The sequence below is a fragment of the Chrysochloris asiatica genome, unplaced genomic scaffold, assembly GCF_000296735.1.
Source record: "Chrysochloris asiatica unplaced genomic scaffold, ChrAsi1.0 scaffold00036, whole genome shotgun sequence".
In the NCBI taxonomy this organism is placed as follows: Eukaryota; Metazoa; Chordata; class Mammalia; order Afrosoricida; family Chrysochloridae; genus Chrysochloris; species Chrysochloris asiatica.
This window is the reverse complement of record NW_006408554.1, coordinates 8,682,177-8,694,220: the sequence shown is the minus strand read 5'-3', so window position 1 is coordinate 8,694,220 and position 12,044 is coordinate 8,682,177. Positions and strand designations below refer to the sequence as shown.

Here is a 12,044-nt window from a genome sequence, read left to right as displayed (position 1 = left end):
ATTTTCTATTTACCTCTTTTACCTCCTCACTTCTTCCATTTGCGTAGCAGCTCTACATTGGAGAACAAGTTTCAGAGTCTCTTCTGACATCCATTTTGGTGTTTTCCTTCTTACTTGTCTTCTTACTGACCTTTTACTTTTTTCCTATATTATGTTCTTGATGTCATCCCACAATTCTTCTGGTCTTCAGTCTTCAGTGTCTAATGCATCAAATCTGCTCTTGAGATGATCTCTAAATTCAGATGGGATATGTTCAAGGTCATATCTTGGCTTTTGTGGACTTGTTTTAATTTTCTTCAGCTTCAGCCTGAAATAAAAATGAGCAATTGGTGGTCTGTTTCACAATCTGTCACTGACCTTCTTTTGGCTGACGATAATGAGATTTTCTACTTTCTCTTTCCACAGATATAGTCAATTTGATTTCTGTGGGCTCCATGTATATAGTCGTCCTTTATGTTGTTTAAAAATGTTATTTGCAAAGAAGTCATTGGTCTTGCAAAATTCTATCATGCAGTCTTCAGCATCGCTTCTATCATCAAGGCCATATTTTCCTATTAGTAATCCTCCCTCTTGGTTTCTAACCTTTGCATTCCAATCACCAGTAATGAGCAATACATCTTGATTGCATGTTTTATCAATTTTAGACTGAAGAATTTGGTAGAATTCTTCAACTTCATCATCACTGGCTTTAGTGATTGGTGTGTAAAATTGAATAATAGTGGTATTAACTTGTCTTCCTATATGGATATTATCCTATCATAGCCAGTGTTGTACTTCAAGACAGATCTTGATATGTTCTTTTTGATAATGAATGCAACACCATTTCTCTTTAATTTTTCATTTCAGACATACTAAACCATGTGATTGTCAGTTTCAAAATGGCCAATACCAGTCTATTTCAGCTCACTAATACCTAGATATTAATGTTTATGTACTCTATTTTAGTTTAAAAAAAAATTTTTTTTTGTTTGTTTTACAAAAACAATTTTTTCTTTAGGTAATCTTTACAAAGTAGCATTTTAAAATAAATCATCTCACAACTCAAAAAGTTGTCTGGTATGGTTGCCTGCAAAATGGCCAACAGAGAGCATGCTATGTGTTGGCCATATGGCAAACTATGCCTGCAGCTTCTCCTCTCCTTTCCTGTGAAAAAAAAAAACAAAAAAACAAAAAACACTTAGTGTTTCTTCTACGTAAACTTTCTGCGGGCTCCCCGTTGGCCTGGCTTCCTCAGTTCTCTGACACACGAATCAGTAGTAAGTAGTCCAGCTTGTCTCATCCACTTGAACCTTGTCCTTTGCGACAAAATTGCATATGGCTTTTCAGTTGCCAAGTGTATTGCTAATCTCCTGCCTGTGATGATCTCCTGCCTCCAGAGACTGTACAGTTCATATCACGTTTCCCCAGTCGATCAAGGAAACAAAAAGTAGACACTGACTGTTCTCTGCCCTGTGTCACTGGCAAGTAAAGCAAATAATCAATTCCACTTACTTTTATTTTCTACTTCCATGTTCATAAACAACTGCTTCTGCTTTTGCACTTTCTTTTATCTTTGCTTGTGCTGAAGGCCATTCCTTGCTCATCATACTGCAAAGGTTCAATCAGCTGGTTTTCTGATTGAATTGTTGCACTTCTGCAAAACCTCTGCACAAATTCTTTAGCAGCACCACATTGCAATGTCAATAACCTTTCCAGCAACCAAGTGAATTGCATATAATCTTGATCTGACAGTTTTTCCACTAACATTTCTTCTAGTTCCTCCTTAATCAGCCATCTGCTGCCAATTTGGTCTTTGGTTTTATTTTTTTCCAGGAATAGGCCTTTGGCTTGCAATTGATTTTGACATTTGTCTATATCTTTTAGCTTTCCACATGCTTCATGCATTAATGAACGATATGATTGTTTGCCAGAATAAAATAGAAAATGAAATCTACAGCCATCTTCTTCCCAGTGGATTGCTCTTTGATTTGGAAAAATGTGGTCAGGATGCTTCATTATTGGTCAAGCTTGTTCTCAAACAAACCGCTTGTAAAAAGGTAAGCAATAGCTCTACCAATGTCCTCTTGGGTAAAAGTTTCTGCATCTTCTGCCATCATGTTGTCTAACTGTCTCTTTCCTATGTTGAGCTCTTCAATCTGCTTTTAAATCAAATCCACTGTGTACATTTCACGTCTTGAGGCAGCAACATTTTTCTTTGTGGTTACAACAGTGATGTGTTTTAGCCTCAATATCTGGAATCTGGAGCCTGTCTGTAACTCAGCAGCCACTGCTTTCCAGATGCCTTCCCTCTGGGCAAGGGTAACTCTACCTCCCAAAAATAACTGGTAGGAAATTGCAGCACCGCAGAACCCCCAGAGAGCCGCCATGTTGACTGAGGGAGATCCTGGTCAGGGAGGGGCAAGGGGCAGAACCTGAGGCCTATGCATGCACTGATTATCTTTCCATCTCCTTTTTTTTTTTTTGACAATTTCCAATTTTCATAGATTCATACTTCATACATTCCATGTTGTGATTATTAATGGATGTTTACAGCTGTTTCTCTTCACTTGGAATTGTGCCTCATCAGCAAATGAAGGTCCCAAAGGCATCATCGTGGTCCGTCTACTTTGAGGAGGCAGTTCTTCCCCAGTTGTATTTTGAATGCCTTCTAACCTGTTGGAGTTCACTTTCCAGCACCATATCTGACAACATTCTGATGCTCTTCATCATGTTTCAATATTCAGAATTATTTTGCTGACAGTGTTCCACTGCAATTCATAATGTTTTCAGTAACTAAATTTTGGAAGTAATTTGTCTCTCCTTCATCTTAGCATGTCTTCATTTGAAAGCTCAGCTGAAACCTGTCCACCATGGGTGACCTTTCTGGTATTTTAAATATCTGTGGAATAGCTTCCAGAATCACAGCAACATGCAAGCCACCACAGTATGACAAACTGACAGATGAAAAGTGGGATAAGGTTATTGAAAACAGAAAAAAAGTCCCTTTATTTGTGGAGCTTGTAATTTAGTGGAACAGACATAGAACAAATAATTTGAGAAATAAATGCATAATTACACACAATTTAAGTCCCTGGTTTGTGCAAGTGGTTAACACACTCAGCTATTAGCTAAGAGGTTGGTGTTTCAAGTCCAGTCAAGAAGAAAGAACCCATGTCGATTCCCAGCAATTAGTCATAGAAAATTTGAGGACATTCACCTCTGACAAACACAGGGTTTCCCTGACTCAGAACTGAGTCAACAGCAACTGGATTATATGAACTTATTCGTAAAGAAAGTCTAATGCATCAAATCTATTCTTGAGATGATTTGTAAACTCAGGTGGGATATGTTCAAGGTTTCATTTTGGCTATCTAGGACTTGTTTTAATTTTCTTCAGTTGTAGCCTGAACTTGCCTATGAGCAACTGAACTTGCCTATTTCACAGTTTGCCCCAGACCTTGTTTTAGCTGATGATATGGAGATTTTCCACCACATCTTCCCATAGATATAGCCAGTTTGATTCCTATGTATTCCATCTGGTAAGGTCCATATTCATAGTCACTTTCTTCTTATGTTGTTTAAAAGACGTATGCAAAGAATAAGTCATTGATCTTAAAAAATTGTATCACACTATCTTCAACATCATTTCGATCGGGAAGGCCATTTCTTGCAACTACTGAGCCTTTCTCTTTGTACCTGTCTTTCACATTTCATTCACCAGTAATTAGCAATACTTCTTGATTGTATGTTTGATAAATTACCAAGTGCAGAAGTTGTTAAAATTCTTTGGCTTCATCACTTGCTTTAGAAGCACACATTTGAATAATAGTCGTATTAACTGGTCTTCCTTGTTGTTGTTGATATTGTTGTTGTTGTTGTCAGGTGCCATCGAGTCGGAACCGACTCATAGCGACCCCATGCACAGCAGAATGGAACAATGTCCGATCCTGGGCCAACCTCACTACCGCTGCCACACTGGAGTCCATTAATGATGCCACCTGGCCAAACCATCTCATTAGGGGTCTTCCTCTTTTTCTCTGACCCTCCACCTTACCCAGCATGACATCCTTCTCCAGCGACTGTTTCCTCCGGACAATATGTCCAAAGTAGGAGAGACGAAGCTTAGCCATCCTGGCCTCCAAGGAGCACTCTGGCTGCACTTCTTCCAAAATAGATCTATTGGTTCTTTTGGCAATCCATAGCACTTTCAGTATTCTCCTCCAACACTACAACTCAAAGGCATCAATTCTTCTACGATCTTCCTTATTCACTGTCCAGCTTTCGCATCCATATGAGGCTGTTGAAAACACCATGGCCTGGGTCAGACGCACCTTAGACCTCAAGCTGACATCTCTGCTCTTCAATACTTTAAAAAGTTCCTATGCAGCCGATTTGCCCAATGCAATACGTAGTCTGATCTCTTGACTGCTGCTTCCACGAGTGTTGATAGTTGATCCAAGAAGAATGAAGTCCTTGACAATTTCAATCTTTTCTCCATTGATAAGAATGTTGTTTATTGTTCCAGTGGTGAGGATTTTTGTTTTCTTGACATTGAGATGTAATCCATATAGAAGGCTGTGCTCTTTGATCTTCATAAGTAAATGTTTCAAGTCCTCTTCACTTTCAGCAAGCAAGGTTGTATCATCTGCATATCGCAGGTTGTTAATGAGTCTTCCTCCAATCCTGATGCCACGTTTTTCTTCATAGAACCCAGCTTCTCATATTATTTGCTCAGCATACAGGTTGAATTCGTATGGTGAAAGAATACAATCCTGTCTCACACCTTTCCCAATTTTAAAACATTCAGTGTTCCCATGTTCTGTTCGAACAACTGCTTCTTGGTCTAGGTACAGATTTCTCAGAAGTACAATTAAGTGTTCTGGAATACTCATACTTCTCATATTAAGTGCCATCAAGTCAGTTCTGACCCACAGCAACCCTGTATATGGTTTTTGAGGAGTGATTGGTGAGCTTAAATGCAGACTTTGCAGTTCAAACTGACTTTGAAGTCTATTGCATTAACCTCCTATCACAGAAAGCATTGTAATTCCAGACAGTGAGTGGTGCTGCTGGTGGTGAGATGCCCTCGAGTTGATTCAGACTCATAGAGACCTTGTATAGATTTTCTGAGGTTGTGAATCTTTATGGAAGCAGAAAACCTCATCTTTCTCCCACTCAGCCGCTGGTGGGTTAGAATTACTGACCTTGCAGTTAGCAGCCCATTGTGTAACCACTGCGCTGCCCTGGGTCCTTGTACTTCATGATAGATCTTGAAATTTTTGATGATGAATACAACACCATTCCTCTTCAGTTTGTCATTGTTGTTGTTGTTGTTAAATGCCGTTGAATCGGTTCTGACTCATAACAACCCTGTATAGGGTTTCCAAGGAGCATGATGAGTTTGAACTGCCGACCTTGCAGTTCAAACTGACCTTGAGGTTGGGTGCTTCTCCTCCAGCAGGCATAGTAAATCATATGATTGCCTTATTCAGAACAGCCAATACCAATCCACTTCAGCACACTAATACCTAGGATACTGATTTCTATGCATTCCAATTCATTTTTGAAAACTTTTTATTTTCCTATATTCACACATTCCATGTTCTGAGGATTAATGGCTATTTCAGCTGGTTTTCTCATTTTGAGTTCTCTTTCAGCAAACGGAAGTTCCCAAAGCTTTACTCCATTCACATCATTGTGGTTAACTCGACTTTAAGGAGGCAGCTCTTCCCAAGTTGTATTATAAGTGCCTTCCAAGTAAAGGGGCTTATCTTCTGGCACTATATCTGACAACGTTCCACTGTTATTCACTGTGTTTTCAGAGGCTAAACCTTCTGAAGTAATTCGCCTCGCTTTCCTCCCAGTCCATTTTAGTCTGGAAGCTCCACTGAAACCTGTCAACCATGGATGACCCTGCTGGTATTTAAAACATTAGTGTATAGCTTCCAGTATTACAACAACACCCAAGCCACCACAGTATGACTAACTGACAGACAAGTGGTAAACTGAAATAGCCAGTTCTAAAAATAAATTCTATTTTAAAACAGGCTCTAAGATTAATTTACAAAATGACTCCAGCTTAAAGTTTGACATATATAACACATCTAATAGAAAGTGACACAAAATGTGAAAATGAAATGGGCAGCTGTATCAGGGAAAAACAAACAAGCACAAAAATAAAATTAGAGATTTACAAGTGATATTAACTATCAAGAAAGTAGAAGTCCAGGAATACTTGTTAAATGAGAAGAGGGTAGTTTATAATTAAAAGAAATAGAAAAGGCATGTAATCTACAAATGATATGATTTCCATCCAATTCTATATACTGAACAAGCAAACTTTGAACTACACACAAAAAAACCCTAGTGTTTAAACATAAAAAAATTAACAGAAAAAGAGTTATGAGAGACTTTACTACCTTATTGAGCCCTCAGATTTAAATAATTAAAGCAGATTAGAAAAGTAAGAATATAAAGCAACTAAGATATGTCTGTTTAAAATTGAATAACGATATACCAATTTAAATTTAAGTGTTGTTTTCCCTATACAGTCAGAACTCAACTGTGAATCACAAGGTCTGTGGTTTGAGCCTGATAGCTGCTCCATAGGAAAAAGATGAAGCTTTCTCTCCCTCGAAGTTTTAAAGCCTCAGAAACCATATACAGTCTTGCTATGAGTTAGAACCGATTCAACAACACTTAACAACAACAGCAGGTAAGAAGAATCCATGCATCCAGTGCATGGTGGGAGACAAGTTCTCTCAGCAATACATCTGTGCTAATCTTACTAGGTTTCCTTCAAAAACAGGTCCAATCAAAACCAGTAGCTTCTGAGGGCATCTGCTGAGCCAGTTAAATTCAAGACAAGTACATAAACTCAAAAGGTTTTTGCAACTGTTTGTTTGTTTGCTTGCTTGCTTTTTGGGGATTCCAAAAGGTAATGTTGATAGATTTTTCTCTAAGGACATGGGGTATTACTAGAAAGAAGTTTTCAGAAAATGTAAAGCTGCATTGGTGAGAAAAACATCAGGAAAACTGTGCTGAGGAATTTTTTTCCATCACAGCAATGCATACCTTCATATTCTTTAAGGGTAGAAAAAGCTGTCCTAGGAGAATTTTGTTGGGAGACATTACTCCATCCACCTTATAGCCTTGATCTTTCAGATTTCTGTTTGTTTCCAATACTCAAAGAATACTGAAAGGGAACGTGATTGCAGTCCTTCAAAGATGCTATAACTATTGTTTTGAAGTTAGTAAAGTTCTAAAAGTGCAGATATCTTTGGGAGAAGACTAAGAAAGATGAAAATAGAACCTTTGAAAGTACATAGATCTAGATGGAGGATACTTTGAGACACAACAGCTTCAGATTTTGATGATTTTGTCTAGTGAATATTTCTAGGATTTTGTATCAATACTTTTTGACTTAACCCTTAACGATAATTCAAGCACATGTAAACTTAAATCTGTATTTCCTGATATTGAAAAGCTGGCTAGACTTGATTATTAAAACTTAGATATAAAACCAAAGATATAGCTAAAGAAAAACTCATAGATTAAAAATCTTTTATTAGAATGTGAAAATAAACTAGTTCAAGCATCCCTGGTGACACAACATTTAAGCACTTGGAAAGAATCAAACATTGGTGGTTAAAACCCACACAGTAATTCCAAGGAAGAAAAGATCTGCTAATGCCTGTAAAAATTCCAGAAAACCTTATGAAGCAATTCTACTCTATTATAACAATAAGTACTCAACTAAAATATTTCAAATGAAAGTAAAATCACATCTCAGAAGCAGGAAGAAAAAAACAATAAAATAAAAGAAGAAAAATAATTTTAAAACATTTAAAGTTTACTAGATATTTGTTTTTATTGTTGTTAGCTGCCATAGAGTCAGTACTGACTCATAGCGACCCTATGCACAACAGAATGAAACACTGCCCAGTCGTACGCCAACCTCACAATTGGTGCTATGCTTGAGCCCATTGCTGCTGCCATTGTGCTAATCCATCGCGTTGGGGTTCTTCCACTTTTTCTCTGACCCTCTACTTTACTAAGCACGATGCCCTTCTCCAGGGACTGGTCTCTCCTGATAATATGTCCAAAGTATGAGAAACAAAGTCTGGTCATCCTGGCTTCTAAGGAGCATTCTGGCTGTACTTCTTCCAACACAGATTGTTCTTTTGTGGGGGGTTTTTTTGGCAGTCCGTGGTACTTTTAATATTCTCCTCCAACACCATAACTCAAATGCTTCAATTCTTCTATGGTCTTTTTTATTTATTGTTCAATTTTCACATGAACATGAGGTTATTGAAAATACCATGGCTTGGTTAGGTAGTATAGTTGAGTCCTGGTGAGGCATAGTAGGATAAGCATTGGACTGCTAACCACAGTGGTTCAAACCCACCAGTTGCTCCTTGAAAGCTCTATATAAGGTCACATAAGTCAGAACTGATTTGACAGCACTTCAAATAAACAACAAGTAGTGTAATGCTGCCCTTTCCATCTTTCAAGTTGTTCACTGGAAGGTTCTAAATCCCTGGAATCTGTAAATATGTTACCTTTCATGGTAGAAGGGAGTTAAGTTGGCAGGTGAAATTAAGATTGCTCATAAATTGTGGTGCATTAGGATAAGCTTTCAACCTCAAGGTCAGTTTGAACTGCAAGGCCAGAAGTTCAAACTCACCAGCCACTCCTCAGAAACGCTATATCAGGTTCCTATAAGTCAGAACAGACCTGACTGCACTTACAACAACATCAATAGGGAGATAACCTTGGAGAATATAATCACAATGGTCCTTAAAAGTGGAATTGGGAGGCAGAAAAGGAAACACAGGGAGATTCAATACCAGAAGAATGAACAGAGTGATGCCATGTGATAAAAGCTTGACCCACTGTTGCTCGTTTTGAAGATAGAGAACAGAGCTATGAAGCAAAGAATGAGCCATTCTCTAGAATTTGAATAAGGCAAGGGAGTAGAATCTCCCCTAGAGCCCCCAGAAAGGAACATAATTCTGTTGACTACCTGATTTTAGTACATGGAGACTGCTTCAGATTTGTGACCTGCAGAACAGTAAGATAAACTTGTATTGTTTTAAGCCACCAAGTTTATGGTAAATTGTCAAAGGAGCAATAGCAAACTAATATATATTCAGGAAGTTGTAATTTATTTAAAAACACTATGATAAGGCAAACTTCTGGCAATTTTTATTAAGAAGAAAAATTCAGATAAAAATGGAGGAACAAATTTTAATGTAATTAACAAACAATTTTTGTGATGATGATGCATATAATCCTATGTAAAATTTCTCCAAGAAATAAAATATTGGGAAATATCAACTGAAAAAATGGACTCAAGAATGTCTAGATGACTAAATTAATTGGTAATCATGGAAGAATATGTGTGTATAAAATAATTTTCTTTAGACGCCTTTCACAATATTGTTGACTTTGTTTTTAAAGATCAGGAAAAAGATTATTTATCTACTATGTAAATTGTTCTAAGATTTAGAAGAACAAAGAAGTCTCCCCAGTCATTTTTTTTGAAGTTTATAGAAACTGGAAACCAAAACAGAATAGAGATAACCCAGAAAAGTAAAGGCAACCAACTTTATTTATAAGTATAAAAATAAACATTCTAAAGAACTCAGATTACTGTTCATAATAATATGAGATAAGACATAGGTGGTGGTGGTGATGGATATGTGCCGTGGAGTTGTTTCTGACTTATAGCGACCCTGTACAGGGTTTTCAAGGCTATAAATCTTTATGGGAGCAGAGAGCCTCATCTTTCTCCTGCGGAACAGCTGGTAGTTTTGAACTGCTGACCTTGAGGTTTGCAGCCTGATTTGTAACCACTGCATTACCAGGATCACCAAATAGTATAAAACAGTAAGATAATTATATACCCTACCTTTTACAGTGGTGCTTTGGGATAACCATTATACTGCTCACCGAAAGGTCAGCAGTTCAAACCCACTAGCTACACCTTGGAAACCTATGCAAGCATTGATGTGAGTTGGAACCAACTCAACAGCACTTAGCAACATTACAACAGCAATCATTATATATATATATATATATATATATACGATAATTGAAGACTTAAATGTTATTGCCATTTTAGAAAGACAAGAGTATATAATCATGTGAAGAAGCAAGTCTGACAAAACAATAAAGGAAAACCACATTTTTCTAAAATGGTACAGAAATATCTGGCTATTTGTACCAAGGGTTTCAAAACATTCAAGCAAAAATGGGATTAAATGATAGTGGAATTTTACTATGAATTTTTTGAAGCTCCTTGTATTTAAAACATGGTGATTCATACATAGCATACATTCACACTGAATAAGACTAGATAAATTAGAGTTACTGCCAAATGAGAACAAAAACACAACATACTAAAGTCTTTGGGACATGGTAAAAGCAGTGCAGAGAGGACAAATTATTGCAATAAATGCACACATCCAAAAAGAAGAAAGAACCAAAGTTAACATAATAACACAGCATCTAAAACAATTATAAACAGAGCAACAGAGGGAATCTACAGCCACCAAAAGAAAAGAAATAATAAAAATTAGAGCAGAAATAAATGAGATAGAAAACAGAAAAGCTATAGAAAGAACCAAAAGGACAAGAAGCTGGTTCTTTGAAAGTGTTAACAAAATTGACAGACCATTGGCAAACCTAACAAAAGAAAAGAGGGAGAAGATACAAAAAAGCATGCATTAGAACGCACAAGGGTGATGTCACAATGGAACCAAAGGAAATCAAAAGATAATAACAGAATGTTATGGAAAGTGGTACTCTAACAAATTTGAAAACTTAGACTAGATGGAGACATTTTTAGAAAAACACGACCTACCTAAACGTACATACAGTGAAGTAGAAAACCTGAACAGACCCATAACAAAAGAAGAAAATGATCAGGTCATCAAAAAAGTCCCAACCAAAAGAAGTCCAAGCCCAGATAGCTACCAAGCATTCAGGGAAGAGCTGTCACCAATTCTACTCAAAATTATTTCAGAATATAGAGGAGGATGGAAAACCTCCTAATACATTTTATGAAGCAAGCACAACCCACACACCAAAACCAGGGAAGGATATCACTAAGAAAGAAAATTTTAGACCAATATCCCTCATGAACATAGATGCAAAAATTCTCAACAAAATACTAGCCAACAGAATCCAGCAACACATCAAAAAGATAATACATCATGATCAAGTGGGATTCATATCAGGGATGCGAGGATGGTCCAACATCAGAAAAATTATCAACATAATCCACCATATACATAAGAAAAAGAAAAGAACCACACGATCATATCGATTGGTGCAGAAAAATCATTTGACAAAATCCAACATCCATTCTTGATAAAAACATTCAACAAAGTAAGAATTGAAGGGAAATTCCTCAACATAATTAAGAACATATCTACAAAACCAACAGCCTACATTACTCTCAATGGAGAGAAACTGAAAGCCTTCACTTTGCGAACAGGAATCAGACAAGGTTGCCTTTGTCACCACTCCTATTCAGTATTGTGCTGGAAGTCTAAGCAAGGGCTATATGGCAAGACAGAGAAATTAAAGGCATCCAAATTGGCAAAGAAGATGTAAAACTCTATTTGCAGAAGATATGATCCTATACATAGAAAACCCCAAAGACTCAGTAAAAAAGCTACTAAACCTCATTGGAAGATTCAGCAAAGTGGCAAGATATAAGACTGACATACAAAAACCAGTAGGATTCCTCTATCCCAAAAATGACAGTGCTGAAAAGGAATTAAGAAAGCAATACCATTTACAATAGCCTCCCAAAGGATGAAACATAGGAATAAATGTAACCAGAGAAACAAAGGACCTATACAAAGAGAACTACAAAACACTACTACAATAAACCAAGAGACCTACAAAGATGGAAGAATGTGCCATGCTCCTTGATAGGAAGACTTAACATTGTGAAAATGTCAATACTGCCCAAAGCAATCTACACATATAATGCAATCCCAATCCAGATTCCAACAACATTCTTCAAAGAGATGGAAAAAACAATTACAAAC

General features: G+C 37.1%; 1 pseudogene; it reads right to left on the bottom strand.

Moving 5' to 3' along the window:
- Positions 1-1,177: 1,177 nt before the first annotated feature.
- Positions 1,178-2,366, bottom strand: LOC102829682 (annotated as a pseudogene).
- Between the last annotated feature and the right edge of the window lie 9,678 nt (positions 2,367-12,044).